Raw genomic sequence first — 17,237 nt, 5'->3', positions numbered from 1 at the left:
GAGTCCTCCAGTACCTCAGTACAACCCCACCTATTTCTCCACACCAAGTTTCCTTGGCTGTTTATTCCTCTGTCTCATCCTTTCTCAGATAGATATTGGGGTTGCTTTCTGTTTCATCACTCTCTTCACCACTTTCACTCAATCTGTACAACCACGGCCAGGAGATAGCTGGTCAAACTGGCAAAGGATGCTTCCTTCTTAGCTGGTGTGCAAAGGGGACCACTGCAAATACACCATGAAGAATTTATTTATTTTACCATCATCACACTATTTTTGTTGGTTTGTCTTTGTTTTTGAAACAGGGTCTCACTCTTTCACTGAGGCCAGAGTGCAGTGGCACAAAGAGAGCTAACTGAAATCTCTACTTCCTGGGCTCAAGCAATCCTCCCACCTCAGCCTCCTGAGTTGCTGGGACCACAGGTGCATGCCACCATGCTGGGCTAACTTTATTATTTTTTGTAGAGATGGGGGGTCTTGGACTTCTGGGCTCAAGTGATCTGCCTCGGCCTCCCACAGTGCAGGGTTTACAGGCACGCACCACCATGCCCAGCCTCACACCATGTTAATTGTTTTATCCATCCTCATCCATACCCCACTTACCATAGCATGTACAAAAGGACAGAAAACATAAACTCATGCCTGGCAGAGAGCTTCTACTCTGAAGAAACAACAACCGAAGTGTCACAGGATGAATCTATGCTATTTGGAGAGGGAGTATACATTTAACTTGAAGCAATCCCTGGAAGAAAAATTCTACTAGCAGAGATGCTCTGAGCAGGTAAGTGGGTTGTTAAACCTTCAGCACCACTAGTTAAAATCCAGAAGAGTTCCTGGAAGGGGAGAAATGTGAGATGACCAATAAAAGGGAAGAAGATGGTAAGAATATGTATGCCACAAGAAGAACTCCAAATGTTGAATATCAGACACGGGTTGGAAAAGAAAAGGCAAAGAACTGATCAAGTTCAACTGAATCAAAGGAATAGGATGACTTAAAACAGATTGAGTGGCTGAAGCCAAATTGCTACTTGGTCTTATTTACAGTGACTATATAGCAAAGTATCCAAAATGGGATGTTTTTGAAAAGAAAAAGCCATGATTTTAATAGTTATGCTAGGACAACAAGCATGAAACAGGGCTGTCATGGGCAAACTGAGATGATTGTCACACTAATCCTAAACAGCAGAGTGGGTAATTTAATGAAGAGGTGGTGAGCATTTCACAAGGATAGCAAGACTCTTCTGTTCGTCATTATTCTCTTCTCCTTTCCTCCCTCGTGCTTGTAGTGACACTGGTCATTTTTGTCTGCCCAGGCCCTTTGCTTCCTTCGGAGACTGTTCTAGCTGCTCTTCATTCACTCAGTCAGATAATTCCTAGAGGGGCCGCCAATCCCCAAACTCTGCCCCCTTGACCCAAAGAACTCCATTCCTGCTACTTTGAGCATCAGGTTGAGAATCCTTCCCTGGGATTTTTTTTTTTTTAAGTGGAAATGGAGGAAAAGGCTCCTTGACTTTTTGGGTTACAGAGTTTGAAGAATATTGGGGTTATTAGCATCCATCTTATTCATTCCAGAGAGAAAGCCTGTCTATATAGTGAAAGAATGAAACCAATACATTGAAAAAAACTGAGAAGAGAAAGAGGTAGAGACTTCATCTGATACAAGCATGCTTGAAACAAGAGACACCTGTATGATTCCATCTTCCCAGGTAAGTGATCTAGTTCATTCTCTTTTATGCTTCAACTAGTTTGAGTTTCTAGGCATTGAAACCACCCCTCTCTTGGTGTTTCTACCAGTGGATTTTGCATTATTTATTTTACCTTAAAATATAGAATATCAGACATGGGTTGGAATAAGGATTTTACCTTATTTATTTATGTACGTATTTATTTAAGACAGGCTCTTGCTGTGTCACCCAGGCTGGAGTGCAGTGGCGCAAACACAGCTCACTGTAGCCTCAACCTCCTGGATGCAAGCGATCCTCTTGTCTCAGCCTCCCAAATAGCTGGGACTACATGCACGTGTCACCACACCCAGCTAAAGATTTACCAAATTTAGAATCTGTATGTTGTGTATGGATCTCTGCAATGTTGCTTCTGAATTGACAGATTGGTGTTATTAGTTAATAATTGAGAGCGTTCATAGCTTACTGAGCTTTTCCATCCTCACAGCCACTGCTAAAATTGACAGACTCAGAAGACAGAGTCTATCTCTATTTCACAGATAAGAATATTAAAGCTTAGAGAAATCCAAGATTACAACAGAGCTAAAATTCAGACAAGGTCCTCAGGTCTTGATCCTGTGCTTTTTCTTTAAACTACCGCATGTTACCGAGAACGTCATGGAAAAGATTATTTAAAAACATAGATGGAGCACTCAGATGGTTCAAAGTGAAAATAAACAGTTAAGGATGACCAGGAGTACCAACATGTGGAACTGGGGTATTATCAACCTGTCAAAGGAAAATTAAATACATTATATATAAGAGTTTGGTTGACAAATACTGTTATGATCATCTAATCAACTCCTTAATTTAGCTGAAAGTCCATCTCTGGTTCAAAAATATTTGAAATCATGAATAAGTCTTTTTTTTTTCTTTTAAATGTTTGGAGAGACAGAGTCTTGCTATGTTGCCCAGACTGATCTTGAACTCCTGGCCTCAAGTGAGCCTCGCACCTCTCAGCCTCCCAAAGTGCTGACATTGCAGGTGTGAGCCACTGCACCCAGCCTCTTTTCTCTCTCTCTTAGTTTCTTTTTTATGAATAAATCATTCTGAAAAGAAAAATTATGTTTTCCAAATAACCAACACAAATGGTAACTGTAAACTGCTTAAGGAAATAAGATAAATAAAATCTGAGACATTTTCAAAGTAGGCATCATCATCATTATCATCATCACTATGTTTTGTGTACCTACCCTGCTTCAAGCACTATACCAGGTATCTAGAAGTAGATATAGATGTACTTTAGTAAACTGAGGCTCTAAATCACTGTGACCCAACCAAGGTCACATGCTGGTAATGGTAAAGCCACAAATGAAATAGTTTTTGTCTAACAGAGAAGGTACTATGATTTACCCACTTTAAAGAGTAGTGATCTGATGATGATATAAGCCTTTGATGAAAAGGAAATAAATTTAGAAAAATTTTCCTATTTCTTCCTAGCCTTATAGCATATTAAGTGTACTTCAACTGAACTGAATATAATCCTCATTCACTTTGCTGATGACCACAGCAGACATTCTTCCTTAGAATTAGACAAAAACTTAACATCATCTCACATAAAGGAATCATTTTTTGGCCAGGCGTGGTGGCTCACTCCTGTAATCCCAGCACTTTGGGAGGCCGAGGCGGGCAGATTACCTGAGGTCAGGAGTTCGAGACCAGCCTGGCCAACATGGTGAAACCCCATCGCTACTAAAAAGAAATAAAAATACAAAAATTAGGCAGTCACGGTGGCACACCCCTGTAATCCCAGCTATTCGGGAGGCTGAGGCAGGAGAATTGCTTGAGCCCGGGAGACAGAGGTTGCAATGAGCCGAGATTGTGCCGCTGCACTCCAGCCTGGCCGACAGAGCAAGACTCTGTCTCAAAGAAAAAAAAAAAGGGAATCATTTTTCTTCTCTTAACTCATCAATGTATAGCTGTCATTAGCCCATAGATTCATTAGTAGGAGCTCAGCCTTTTAGCTCCTATCAGTTAAAAAGTCCATTAAGCTAAAAGCCATTAATGATTCAGCATTTAACCCTTTTATGCTTTTCAATATTAGAGACAAAAGAGATTAGATCATCATATGAAGTTGCTTCTATTTTAAAGTTGAAATTGCATAGTAAAATTGAATTTGGGCATTTAAACACTACCTGTCATAGGTGTCATACATTTGTATTTGATTGGATGGTGCACTAGCTCTTTATGAAGAATATAAATTTTAATCATAATATAAAATAACACTGAGAGCAATTCAAGAAATTTTATTTCCTCTAGAAAGCCTGCAGAATCCCAATCAATCCTTCCATAAATATTCTAAGACTTTTATAATATATCTTGGCAGCCAAAATAGATATAAAGCTCATGCATGGTTTTAGCAAAGAAACAATGTCCAGCCCCTTACTGAAATCTCATTTACACTAATTAGCAATGCAATTCAAACAGACCATTTCCTCCCCCCAATTTTCTCACTCACAAATTATACAGAACATCAAACTGGGAAATAGGCCCTACCAGAGGCACATACAGTAACAAATGCATAAATCAGCAGCAAGTAAGTGCAAGAAGTGGACTAATACATTGGTAAAAATACATTGGTAGGCTGGGCATGGTGCCTCATGCCTGTAATCCCAGCACTTTGGGAGGCCAAGGCAGGCAGATCACCTGAGGTCAGGAGTTCGAGACCAGCCTGCCCAACATGGCGAAACCCCATCTCTACTAAAAATACAAAAAATTAGCCAGATGTGGTGGCGGGTGCATGTAATCCCAGCTACTTGGGAGGCTGAGGCAGGAGAATGGCTTGAACCCGGGAGGTGGAGGTTGCAGTGAGCCGAGATTGAACCACTGCACTCCAGCCTGGGCGACAAGAGCGAAACTCCATCTCATAAAAAGAAAAAAATACATTGGTAAATTGATCAATTATTGACTTAAAAGTGAAAATAGCTTTTTAGTTTTATTTGGTTTAAAAGCAAAGGTAAACTATCTGTAATATAATTTGAAGTGCCTCAGAAGTGCATCAGAAAATAAGATGGGTTAATGGATAGATGGAAGATAAATAAATACATGGAAAGATGTGATAAAGCAAGTATAGTAAAATACTAATGATATCTCATTGGTGGGTACATGGGTGTTCATGGTAAAATTCTGTCAACTATACTATATGTGAAAACTTTCATAATAACATATTGGGGGAAAAAGGTAAATTTACAATTTTAAAAACCACAAACAAGGGATAGAAAGAATTACAACATATATCTTCCAAAACATAAAATAGAATAAAGGACATTAAGAAAACTGTCAATTTGAGGCAGGGAAAGACAGAATAAATAACAAGTATAAACCAAGATAAAGAGAAATTTCTCCCAATGGAATAAGGTGATGCAATAATCATTAAGCTAATACAACACTCACGTATGCATCCATGCGTACACCTCCCATACACACACTTCTCTCTTCCAACCTCCCCCCTTTTTTTTTTTTGAGACAGAGTCTCGCTCTGTTGCCCAGGCTGGGATGCAGTGGCAGGATCTCTGCTCACTGCAAGCTCCGCCCCCCAGGTTAACGCCATTCTCCTGCCTCAGCCTCCCGAGTAGCTGGGACTAGAGGCGCCCGCCACCACACCCGGCTAATTTTTTTGTATTTTTAGTAGAGACAGGGTTTCACTGTGTTCGCCAGGATGGTCTCGATCTCCTGACCTCGTGATCCGCCTGCCTTGGCCTCCCAAAGTGCTCGGATTACAGGCGTGAGCCACCGCACCTGGCCCCACCCTCCCCTTTTCTTATAAAGAGTAATTTCAGAAGTTTAGAATATGAATTTCCCCCACTCCCTTTATTTGTTTTAATCACTTATGGAAAGTTCTGTCCTAACCTGGGCAACATAGCCAGACTCTGTCTCTTAAAAAATTGTTTTAACTAGCCAGAAATTTGCCAGACGTGGTGGCTCATGCCTGTAGTCCCAGCTACTGGGGAGGCTGAGATGAGAGGATCGCTTGGGCCCAGGAGGTTAAGACTGCTGTGAGCTATGATGGTGTCACTACACTCCAGCCTGGCTGACAGAGAAAGGCCACAGCTCTAAAAAAAAGAAAAGAAAAAAGAAAATTCTCAGTTCTTACCTATTCACATGTCACCTGTACACCATTCACTTTAGACAGATGATGGGGCGTTGTATCCTCTGTACGTCTCAGCCCCCCTCACACTTTATACCTCATTGTCTTTCTGTTTTGTATCCAGTGTAATTTCTTCTAATCTCGATTCCAATGCCCACATTCACTTTTAAGCTTTCTCTGCTTAATCTTTCCATCAAGTTTTTAAATATTAATTATTATATTTTTATTTCTAGAAGTTATTTCTTTAAAACTCAAGGCTGCTGATCATTTCGTTACTTTCTTTTTCTGTTAAAGTCCTACTTTTAGAAACACATCAAACATAATTTATATTCTCTACCTGGTATTTCTAATACCTGAACCCCTTGAGTATCTATTTTTTTCTGCTGACTCTTGCCCATGGTGGCTTCTTTCTTTATGGTGTGTGTGTGTGTGTGTGTGTGTGTGTGTGTGTGTGTGTGTGTGTCTTATTGTTTGCTCAGATGCTCTGGAATTCTAGTTCTGAGGATTCTTTGAGGCCTCAGATGGAGGGTGCCTTCCCCCTGAAAAGACTTGCCTTCATGTCTGCAAAGCACTCAGTAGACTTGGGTCCACTTTAAATTAAAGTTTGTTTCACATGATACAAATAGTGTAAATTCAGGCTCCAAACTTACAAGAGTGTCAGGCTGTGGCAACAAATTCTTAAAGGAGACTTTTATATGCACTCAGATTCCAGGCTGAACAGACAAATTTATTTGCTCTCTGCCTCTTTTTTATGGGATTAAAAAAAAACTGTAGCTCTTCATGGGTGCTAACTTTATTTAGAGTGACTAGAGATCCACTCCCATTACACCGATCCAAGCCTCCCCTTCCCACTTCCACTATTTTCAGCCCTGCAATCAAAGCTCTGGACATCCGGATCCATAAATATCCCTAAAGCGTCAGTTCCCCCGTCTTCCATGGATTCCCACACCTGTTGCTAGGACTCAGATATCTTTTACTTTCTTACAAACTCATTCATTCATTTTAAAAGTTGTTTTTGTTTCTATATTAGCTAGCACTCTTGTTGTTTGTGGGAGTCTTTTAGGATGTCTTCTCTGACAAATTGACTAAATGAAACCCTCTGAACCTAGCAGAGGGAAACAAAAAGGGGGAAGGCATTCCCCCCTACTTTGATACAAACAGCCATGCAGCTCACAGACAGCACAGACCCCAGGCAGCAGATCAGCAACGGCTCCAAAGGGAAATGATCGGCAGAGTAATGGACCTTTGTGCCAACACGTATCAGATATCCTGGGACTCCCCAGAAATATTTGGTAGAGGATTTTACAAATGACTGCATGTCTTCTGTCATCGACTAGGAACAAGACTAGTGAAATTATGATATTTGCTATTACGATCATTACCATTCATGTCCACAGGCGGCAAGGCTAGGGAGTCTCAAATAACACCAATAATACAAAAATTCAAAAGGCAACTACAAAACCAAAACACTGTAATTCTTTGTGGACAGGGCCAATGGCTTTTTAATCTCTGTAAACCCAGCCTGAATGCAGGCCCTGAGAAAATATTTATTGACTACATGAATTATACATGGTTATGTTGATGCTATTATAGATTAACCTTTTTTGCTTAAAAGGGAGATTGTAACTTTTAAAAATCACTTATTTTTTCCAGCAAAATAATGTAAGCTCGAAAAAAATTTCTCTCAATGAACGGACCATTCATGAGCCATAATTTTTTTTCTACCATTGTAGTGGATTTTGGTTAAGTTCTTCAGTTTATCTTTGAGTTTCCTCTAATAGAAAACTACAATGGAAATATTAACCAAAAGTACAAAAATTCAATGAAACTGACAAGTAATTAATATGTATTTTGATAGGGCAAAGTACCAACTCAAAATGTAGAAGTTATTAAAGCATCAGGGTCAGACACCTTCAGCTATGTGGAAAAACTGAATTAAACACCAAGGATTAAAAACCGTTTGAGGAAGAATTATTAAATGTCTCTCAATGTTAGTGGTTTTAGCTCTTCCATGGAATTTCATGCAAACTGTTTCCTATTGAAGTCCTTATCATTTTAGGCTTCTCTTTAGATAAAAAATGTATACCTAATGTTAAACTTTTAAAGTTTTTAAGTTTAAATTGTTATATTCTGATACAGATATGAGATAAATGATTTTTAAAAGAAACTTTGGAACCTAATTAAGTCCTGAAAGGATGAACTAAAAGAAAGATTGAAAGCATTTAAAAGAAAGATTGTAGGCAAAAATCTTTACCAAACTGAAGTCACCAAGTAAGAAAATAGCATGTTAAAGTCGAATGTATCCCTATGCTAAAAATTGCTCTAGAATTTACATTGAACCTAACAGATGAAACAATAGTTTTGCAGTCAGGGCACATTTATAGAAGGTCATTTCTTCCACTTCTCACAGATCTTGACTTCTACAATCTTCCAGCTCCTTCTCCTACCTCTGGGATAGACTCTAATGTTAGAGAGACCTTGTTTTGAATAATAGTTCTGTTACTGACTAGTTCTATAGCCTTGCAGGAATTATTTAATCTATTCATATCTTGGTTTCCTAATGGGAAACCATTAGGAATGGTTTGGGGGACATAAACTAAAGCGTGGTTCTCAACCAAAATCTAGCCAGGCTCCTCTGAGCCCTCTTATCTGCCAGGCCTCAACCTTGCCCTATGAAAACAACAAACTCTTAGTGTAAACAATTTCGTCCACTCTCTTCCTCTCCCCATTTAAAGACTTAAGCAAACACTAACAGTTACCAACAGCTCAGAGCCACAACCACCGTAAGTGACCCTAGCTATCCTTAAAGGGCCTGAGAAAGCACAAGGCTTCTAAAAGAATTTACTGTTTGTTCCAGCCAACACCTGACCATAGGCCCCTGACCACCCTTTCTTAGAGCATTTACTAAATTTTACTCAATGCACTATTTACAATTGTGAATCCTTCCTCTGTCCCTTTGAGATGTACACCTTTCTCCAACAACTCAGCAGTGAAAGCCATTCCTTTGAAATGTAATCATAAAGAATGACTGTCTCTAGTCTCTGGGAGAATACAACCCTAACTTTAATTAATTGATTAATTGCAGCTGACTTAATGGGCATTTACACTGACCAATCTTCCTAATTTTCACTTCTCTGACTCTGCTCAAGCTCCAGCAGTCCCCCCACCACCTCCCAAGTTGAGTTTAGTTCATGCTGGACATTCTTCCCTATTGCAATAGTATATTACTGATTAAAATCTGTCCTTACCACTTTAACATTCATCTCTTTAACAGATCAAGAAGTAGGAAATAAAATGACATCTAAGAATAAAGCCATGAAATCCAAATGACCATGTTGGTGAAGCTTAAAACAATAATATTCTAAACTAAGCTTTCCACATGTGTCATCCAAGGAAACCCACCTGCATTAGAATCACCCACCTAGGGAATTTGTTTAAATGCCCACTCCTGGGCTCCACCTCGGACAGGGGAGACCAAAATTCCTGAGTGCTAGACCTTGAAATATGCATTGGGGAAAGAACTCCCTGGAGTAATTCTTTTTCTGTTTTTTTTTTTTTAAAGAGAGAGTCTCGCTTGTTGCCGGGGCTGGAGTGCAGTGGCGCGATCTTGGCTCGCTGCACCCTCCACCTCCCAGGTCAAAGCAATCCTCCTGCCTCAGCCTCCTGAGTAGCTGGAACTACCGGCATGTGCCACCACACCCAGCTAATTTTTTTCATATTTTTTAGCAGAGACGGGGTTTTGCCATGTTGGCCAGGCTGGTCTCAAACTCCTGGCCTCAAGTGATCCACCTGTGTCAGCCTCCCAAAGCACTGGGATTATAGCTGTGAGCCACCACGCCCGGCCTCCCTGGAGTAATTCTAAGCTACTTGCATTTGAAGAGCACTGGTGTAAACAATGAAATATAAATATGCTGCTGAAAATTTCTTCCAAACAAATGGTTAAGACATAGCTCATATTCTGTTTACTTTAGCATGTATTAAGCAAGATGGGAAACTGAGGGCTAACCTGATTAAGCCTGCCTAATTTAACCTGCCTTGCTTGCTTTTAATTGCTTACATCCAGTTAATCTTAAAATTCCCACTAGCAAGTCATAGTAGCCAAACAATGCACAACTAAACTTCCACTAGCCTCCTTATAGATAACAGCTCTGACAGTGGGTCACCATAATAATAAGTGCTTAATGTTGTTTTGCAGGAGCTAGCAGGCAGTTCTTGTTGAGTTCAAGCCAGTTGAGACCATCAACCCTTCAACTGAGCCTGCATGGGTGCGTAAAGCATGACCTTTTGATGTCAAAGGGCCAAAACCTGCACCCTCCTTTCATGCTAATTCAACCATTTTCTGAACATGCATCCTATGAAGAGCCATGTAGCTCAATTACGCTTGTGCAGAAACCCTGATTACCTCACCTTTCCCACCTGCCAATCACCTTTACCCATACTTCACACCATCCTGCTTTCTATCCCGCTAATTACCCCTAAGCCCTGTTTTCAGGGAGGTGGATTTGCGATTTGTTCTCCTTCTCCTTGCTCAGCAGCCTGGTAAGCAATCTCACAAAATAAAATCTTTTCTTTTTTGCAAAACCCACAGTCCCAATGATTGGTTTGCTGTCCATGAGCAAAATGAAGCTGGTTTGATATCAGATGTTACATATAAAAATTGGGGGTGGAGTAGGGTGTAGAGGGAGCAGGTATAGAATTTCATCAGTTTGCAGTCAGTAAAAAGAAAGGGAGTTTAGGCTGAGGAAAAGTATTCCAATCTTTCTATGGGGGGGGGGATGTATTAGTCAGGGTTCTCTAGAGGGACAGAATAGTATAGATATATAAAGGAGTTTATTAACTGACACAATCACAAGGTCCCACAATAGGCCATCTGCAAGCTTGAGGAGCAAGGAGAGCCAATCCGAGTCTCAAAACTGAAGAACTTGGAGTCCGATGTTCGAGAACAGGAAGCATCCAGCATGGGAGAAAGATGCAGGCTGGGAGGCTGAGCCAATCCCTTCTTTTCACATTTTTCCACCTGCTTCATATTCGCTGGCAGCAGATTAGATGGTGCCCACCAGATTAAGGGTGGGTCTGCCTTCCCCGGCCCACTGACTCAAATATTAATCTCCTTTGGCAACACCCTCACAGACACACCCAGGATTAATATTTTGCATCCTTCAATCCAATCAAGTTGACACTCAGTATCAACTGTCACAGGGAGATAGTCACTTTTGGTGGGTAAACACGTGGAGCTTATGTCTCCTCCCCTTGAATCTGGACTGGGCCCGTGAGTGAAAACTATTACTTTTTAGCCCAGGCTTTAAGAAGGCCTGGCAGCTTCAGTTTCCTCCGTTTTCGATTCCTGAGCTACTGTGAAGGAAGGAAGGCCAGGCCCCTGTGTGGGGCCTTGGAGGAGGAGGTAGCACGGGGTACTCCCCACATCCCCCCAGCAGCAGCCCCAGCCTCCTTAAAGCCCTCACAGAGGGCAGTCCAGGAAGCTGCCCTGAAGACATGTCATCCTCCTCCTAAAAATGTGTTTCCCTTTGGATGTTAGTACCATTGTTTATGCCTCACCATTAACATGCTTGAACGTATAGCAAATGTGCTTTGCCCAGATCACTTTTTTGGTGGAAACTTTTCAGCAGCACATTTATAATTTATTAAACTAGTGTTCCTCAAACTTTACTGTAGATAAGAATCAAGGAATAAAAATAAATTCCCAAGCCCCCTCTTCCCCAGTGGACTGAACAGATCTCCCTCGGCCAAGGAGACCCCAGAAAATCTTTAAAAACTTTCCTGGCCAGGCACGGTGGCTCATGCCTGTAACCCCAGCACTTTGGGAGGCCGAGGCAGGTGGATCACCTGAGGTCAGGAGTTCAAGACCAGCCTGGCCAACATGGTGAAACCCCATCTCTACTAAATATACAAAAATTAGCTGGGCGTGGTGGCAGGCGCCTGTAATCCCAGCTACTAGGGAGGCTGAGGCAGGGAGAACTGCTTGAACCCAGGAGGTGGAGGTTGCAGTGAGCTGAGAGCACGACACTGCACTCCAGCCTGGGTGACAGAGCGAGACTCCATCTCAAAAGCAAAACAAAACAAAACTGTTTCCTGGCTGAGACAAGATGGGAGGTTGGTCATGCCTCAGTATGTCCCCTTCCTCACTAACCACTACTTGAGAGTTAAACAGAAAACAGCCCTGGAAAGCAAAGAACAGAAAACTTCTCCACTGACATCAACTTCAACCAGTTCCTTGGTGTCTCAGCCAGACTCTCCTCCCTTTTCAAGATTTTGACATGACAGCTGACCAAAGCACCCCTTCCATTGAAGGAATGACCGTCCACCATGGAAGGGTTCTGGCCAGTTTACACAGACTGTGCACAAAGCACCTTCACGTCCTACACTTCCTTTTGACATATGGAGTCTAATATTACTGCATTTTAATGATACATCTCCACTGCAAAGTCAACATGGGATGTATGTAACATATATGTTTGCTTATCACACTCATGTGTGACCCCCTTTCATTAATATTCCTAACTCCTATAACCTGTTAAATATGTATGTTCAGCCAACCCATTTAGCATAAAACTCCTGTCTACCCTTCCTCCCTCAAAGTTCCAGCTTTTTTTTTTTTTTTTGAGACAGGGTCTCACTGTGTCACCCAGGCTGGAGCGCAGTGGCACCATCATGGCTCACTGCAGCCTCGACCTCCTGAGCTCAAGTGGTTCTCCTGAGTAGCTGGAACTACAGGCACACACCAGCACACCCAGCTAATTTTTGTTTTGTTTTGTTTTGTTTTGTTGGTGGAGACAGGGTCTCACCATGTTGCCCATGCTGAGCAAATTCGTGGGCTCATGCAATCCACGTGCCTTGGCCTCCCAAAGTGCTGAGAGTACAGGCATGAGCCACCGTACCCAGCCTAAAGTGCAGGCTTTGATCTCAGCCAGAGGCTCCACTTCCCAGCCTGAAGGTTGCAAGCAATCGTAAGAAATAAAGTTTTCCATTCCAAATGTATAGAGCTTAAGACTTTAAGTGGACATAATTAATTTAAGCCAGTTCCAAGGGCCTGACTGCCCTTGCACACTGACTGAAAGGGAAGTCCCTGTCTCTCTAGGGCTGAATTTTGGACTGGGAGACACAAACTGAGATATCCCTGTGGACACCGCTGTCACTGTAGTCTTCCAGTTCTTTTGTGCTAGTACCCACAGCTAAGGGAGAAAGTTTCTCTCTTTCTCCTGATTGAAACCATTCCCTTCACCCATCGTAATTCCTTCTTTCTTCTCTGAAGCTGGGCTTAATCTTGGGCATCCTTGTGCAGATTCCCTCTTTACTAGCGATGTCCCCTCAGCCTGTGAACACACTCAAGTTTCTCTCATGATTAAAAAAACTGGCCAGGCATGATGCCTCATGCCTGTAATCCCAGCACTTTTGAAGTCCAAGGCAGGTGGATTGTTGAGCCCAGGAGTTCAAGACCAGCCTAGGCAACATGGCAAAGCCCTGTCTCTACAAAAAAATACAAAAACATTAGCTGGGTGTGGTGGCACGTACCTGTGATTCCAGCTACATGTGAGGCTGAGGTAGGACGCTCACTTGTACCCAGGAGGTAAAGACTGCAGTCATCTAAGATTGTGCCACTGTACTCCAGCCTGGGCAACAGAGCAAGACTGTCTCAAAAATAAAATATAAAAAAATGAAGCCATCCCTTGACCCCCACATCCATCCTGCATTTCCATCTAGTTTATTTTCACCTCATCCAAACTTCTTACAACAGGAGTCTATGCTCACTAGTAGTCTCTTCTCATTTAGCCCTTAACCTACTATAACCTGGGTTCTAATTACTCCACTAACGTGTCCAGCATATAATGCTAATCATCCCATAGATTTCCAGAATGTCTATACTCTTGGTTTCTGTAATAACAGACTCTTCGAATTGTCCTTATAGTTCTGACTTTACTTGCATCCTCTAGGGCCTTCTCCCTGTTCTCTGCACCACACTGCCCCCTAGTGCTTGGGTTCTCTACACCTTGTTACTACAACAGTGCTGCTCAGACCAGTGGCTTTGGCATCACGAGGAGCTTGTTAGGGATGTATCTCAGGCCCGTCCCAGACCTGCTGAGTCCATATCTGCATTTTAACAGAATCCCCAGGTGATGTTCATGCACAGCAAAGGGTGAGAAGCAGCTCCACGACTCAGTCCTCACTCCCTGCTCTTCTCTTTTCTGGGTGAGCTCATCAATTCCCAGGGTCACTACCTATTTGTTGAGGTTTCTCAAATCTCTATCTCAATCCGAGGTACCTCCTCCAGGTTTCAGTCTCACATAGCAGACTACTTGCTGGCCATGATATTCACACAGAACTCAACAGACCCATGCCTACCAACCAGCTGCGCCTCCTGTAATCTATTTTTCCCAGCTGATGCTAATATCACTCACCCAGTTATCCATACTGAAACCTGCGCATTGCACTAACGCCTTTCTTCCTCTCATTACTCTCCCTTCACTCTCCCCCTCTACCCCCATTAAATTCAACAAGTCATCAAATCCTGGCATGTTAATGATATTTCTCTTACCTGTCCTCTCCTGCCTGACACACTTTCTTTGTCCTCATTCAAGTTTCAATTACATCTTATATATACTGCTGCAATAATAGCCTTGTAATTGTGCCTACACAGATATGTTCTTCACACAATCACCAGGAAGAGTTTTATAAAATGGAAATACGATCATCTCACTGTCTTGCTTAATATCTGTCCCACCCACCACAGTGGTTCTCAAATCGTGGTCCCTGGACCAGGAGTATTAGCATGGTACTCACAAGTTGCCTGGGAACCTGTGAGAACTGCAAATGATGGGTCTAGCCCCAGACCTCTGAATCAGAAAGTCTAAGGAGGAGGTTCCTACATCCTGTTTTAACAAGCTCCAGGTGATTCTGGTGCACACTGAAGGCTGAGGCCCACTGACCTCCCAGAGTAAACCTTGATCAGCAAACATTTCCCCCGATACAGCTCAGGTCCAAACTCTTTAGCATTATTTCTGTCTACTTTTCAATTTTGAACTTGACATGTGAGGAATGGAGGAATATTTTTTATTTCTATGTATGGTAACCAATCTTCAAAATGACATCCCTGCCCCATTCCCCAGCCTTCTAGTGTCCATGCACTTATGCAGTGCCTTCCACATTGAACAGGGCTGGCCTGTGTAACCAGCAGGATAGTGTGGAAATGATGGTGTGAGACTTCAGAGGTTACAGCAACCTCTCTCTTGAATCAGTTGCTGGGGGTAGACACCTGCCATGAGTGACGACACTCAAGAACCCTATGGAGAGGTCCAGGTGCTGAAAAACTGAGGTCTTCTGTCAGCCAGCACTAACTCACCAGGCGCATGAGGGAGCCTGCTCACAAGTGGATCCTTCAGCCCTGGTTGACATCTTGACTGCAGCCTCATGAGAGATTCTAAGCCAAAACCATCGTAATAAGTCATTCCTGGATTTCTGACCCACAGAAACAATGTAAGATAATCAATATTTTTGTTTTAAGCCACTAAGTTCTGGTGTGGTTGTAATGCAGCATTGGATGATTAATACATCAGGGTACACCATCCTGTTTCTTGCCACTGTGTAAGTCTCCATGCTGTCCCCTCTACCTGAAAAGCTTCCCCTCCTTTCTTCCCCCATAAGCCCCTCTTCATCTAATTAAATTCAATCCACCTTTTAATATTCATCTGAGATATTATCTTCTCCAAAATCCCTTCTCTGACCCTTCCAGACTGGCTTAGCTGTCTACTCTGAGTTCCCATGATACTCTGAATATATCTCTACCATTGCATTTCTGCCTTGTGTAAATTATGTGTTTACATTTATCTCGGTTGAAAAACTTAGATTATCTTGAAAGCAAAGAAGTGTGTCTTATTCATATTTGTCTTACTCATATCCCCAGCACTATCATAGGCTTTGGCACATAGGAGGCACTTCATCAGTTTTGTTAGGTGAATAGCAAATGAAGGATCTTTGTGAAGCTCTTAGAGATGCTTCGTGGAAAGAACATAGTGCCTTGTTCACTCTCAGGCCTCAGTATGTTTCCATTTCTTCCCAGGGCAGAAGTAGCTTCCAAATCAGGAGATTCAATATATCCACTTGTGGCAGATTGCATTTTCCAAAGATGGCCATATGCTCTGAATCAGTATCCAATATATGATACCATTTCTCCCATAGCCAAGATTCCCAGGTCCAGGAATCAAGGGGCAGAGATGTGAATGGTGCCACTCACTATTACATCTAGTGAGCCACTAGCAAAATTTTTACTTCCAGTTCCTGTGACTTTACACTCTTCTGACCTAGACAGAGGTCTTAGCTCCAAAGGCAGGAATGTCTCCACCAGGAGACACAACAATGATTCCATCGAACTGGAAGTTAAGATTGCCACCTGGTCACTCTGGGATTTGCATGCCTCTGAGTCAACAGGAAAAGAATGACTGTGCTGGCTGGGGTGATTGATCCTGATCACCAACTGGAAACTGAACTGCTTTTCCACAAGAGAGGTAAGGAAGAGTATATCTGGAATACAGGAAATTCCTTAGGGCATTCTTACTGTTACCATGCCCCATGATTAAAGTCAATGGAAAACTACAACAACCCATTCCAGGCAAGACAAATGGTCCAGACCCTTCAGAATAAAAGTCAGTCTGGGTCACCAAATCAGGTCTCATGACCAGCTGTGGTGCTTGCTTAGGGCAAATGGAATACAGAACAGATAGTGGAAGAAGGTACAGTAGTTATAAATACCAGATATGACCACATAACTAGTTATAGAAACAAGGACTGTAATTGCCATGAGTATTTCTTCCTTATTTTGTTATGAATATATTTGTGTGTTTATAATGTATATATGTATGTATATATATGTATATGTGTGTATATATGTGTAAATGTGTGTATATATGTGTATGTTTGTATATATATGTGTGTGTATATACATCTGTTTTGCTATACGTATGTACATACATATATGGCAAATGTCTTTATTTATGTATTTATTTGGTAGAGACAGGGTCTCACTATGTTACCCAAGCTGGTTTTGAACTCCTGGGCTCAAGCGATCCATCTGCCTTAGCCTCCCAAGGTGCTGGGATTACAGACGTGAGCCACTGTGCCTGGCTGCAAATATCTTTGTTTTCTTCCCTCTTATCTCCTCATGTAACATAAGATACACTCATTTTATATTATAGTACCTAAGTATTGTTAATTTTATATCTAAATATTGACATAAAAATAGAATGTCAAGGAGAATAAACATCATCCAAGAGTTTTTACATCCTCTCCTGGGGAAGGAGCTAGTGTATTTTCCAGTGTACACAGGACAGTTGTATCATCTTAGGTGGAATTATGACCTTGTTATTGTGTTTATTTGGAGATTAAGCATGGGTTAAAGAGATGCGTATGGGTGCCAAGTTGAC

The 17,237-nt window shown here is 41.9% G+C and overlaps 1 long non-coding RNA gene across 1 annotated transcript; it reads left to right on the top strand.

Annotated features, from left to right (window-relative positions):
• Positions 1-379: 379 nt before the first annotated feature.
• On the top strand, positions 380-10,382 carry LOC134728625 (uncharacterized). The gene is made up of 3 exons (XR_010109225.1): positions 380-778; positions 1,570-1,703; positions 10,001-10,382. It is a non-coding gene; the product is annotated as an uncharacterized LOC134728625 (long non-coding RNA).
• The last annotated feature ends 6,855 nt before the right edge of the window (positions 10,383-17,237 follow it).

The sequence above is a fragment of the Pan paniscus genome, chromosome 12 (genome assembly GCF_029289425.2).
Source record: "Pan paniscus chromosome 12, NHGRI_mPanPan1-v2.0_pri, whole genome shotgun sequence".
In the NCBI taxonomy this organism is placed as follows: Eukaryota; Metazoa; Chordata; class Mammalia; order Primates; family Hominidae; genus Pan; species Pan paniscus.
Note: the sequence above shows the minus strand (reverse complement) of the source record. Positions and strands in the feature narration are given on the sequence as shown.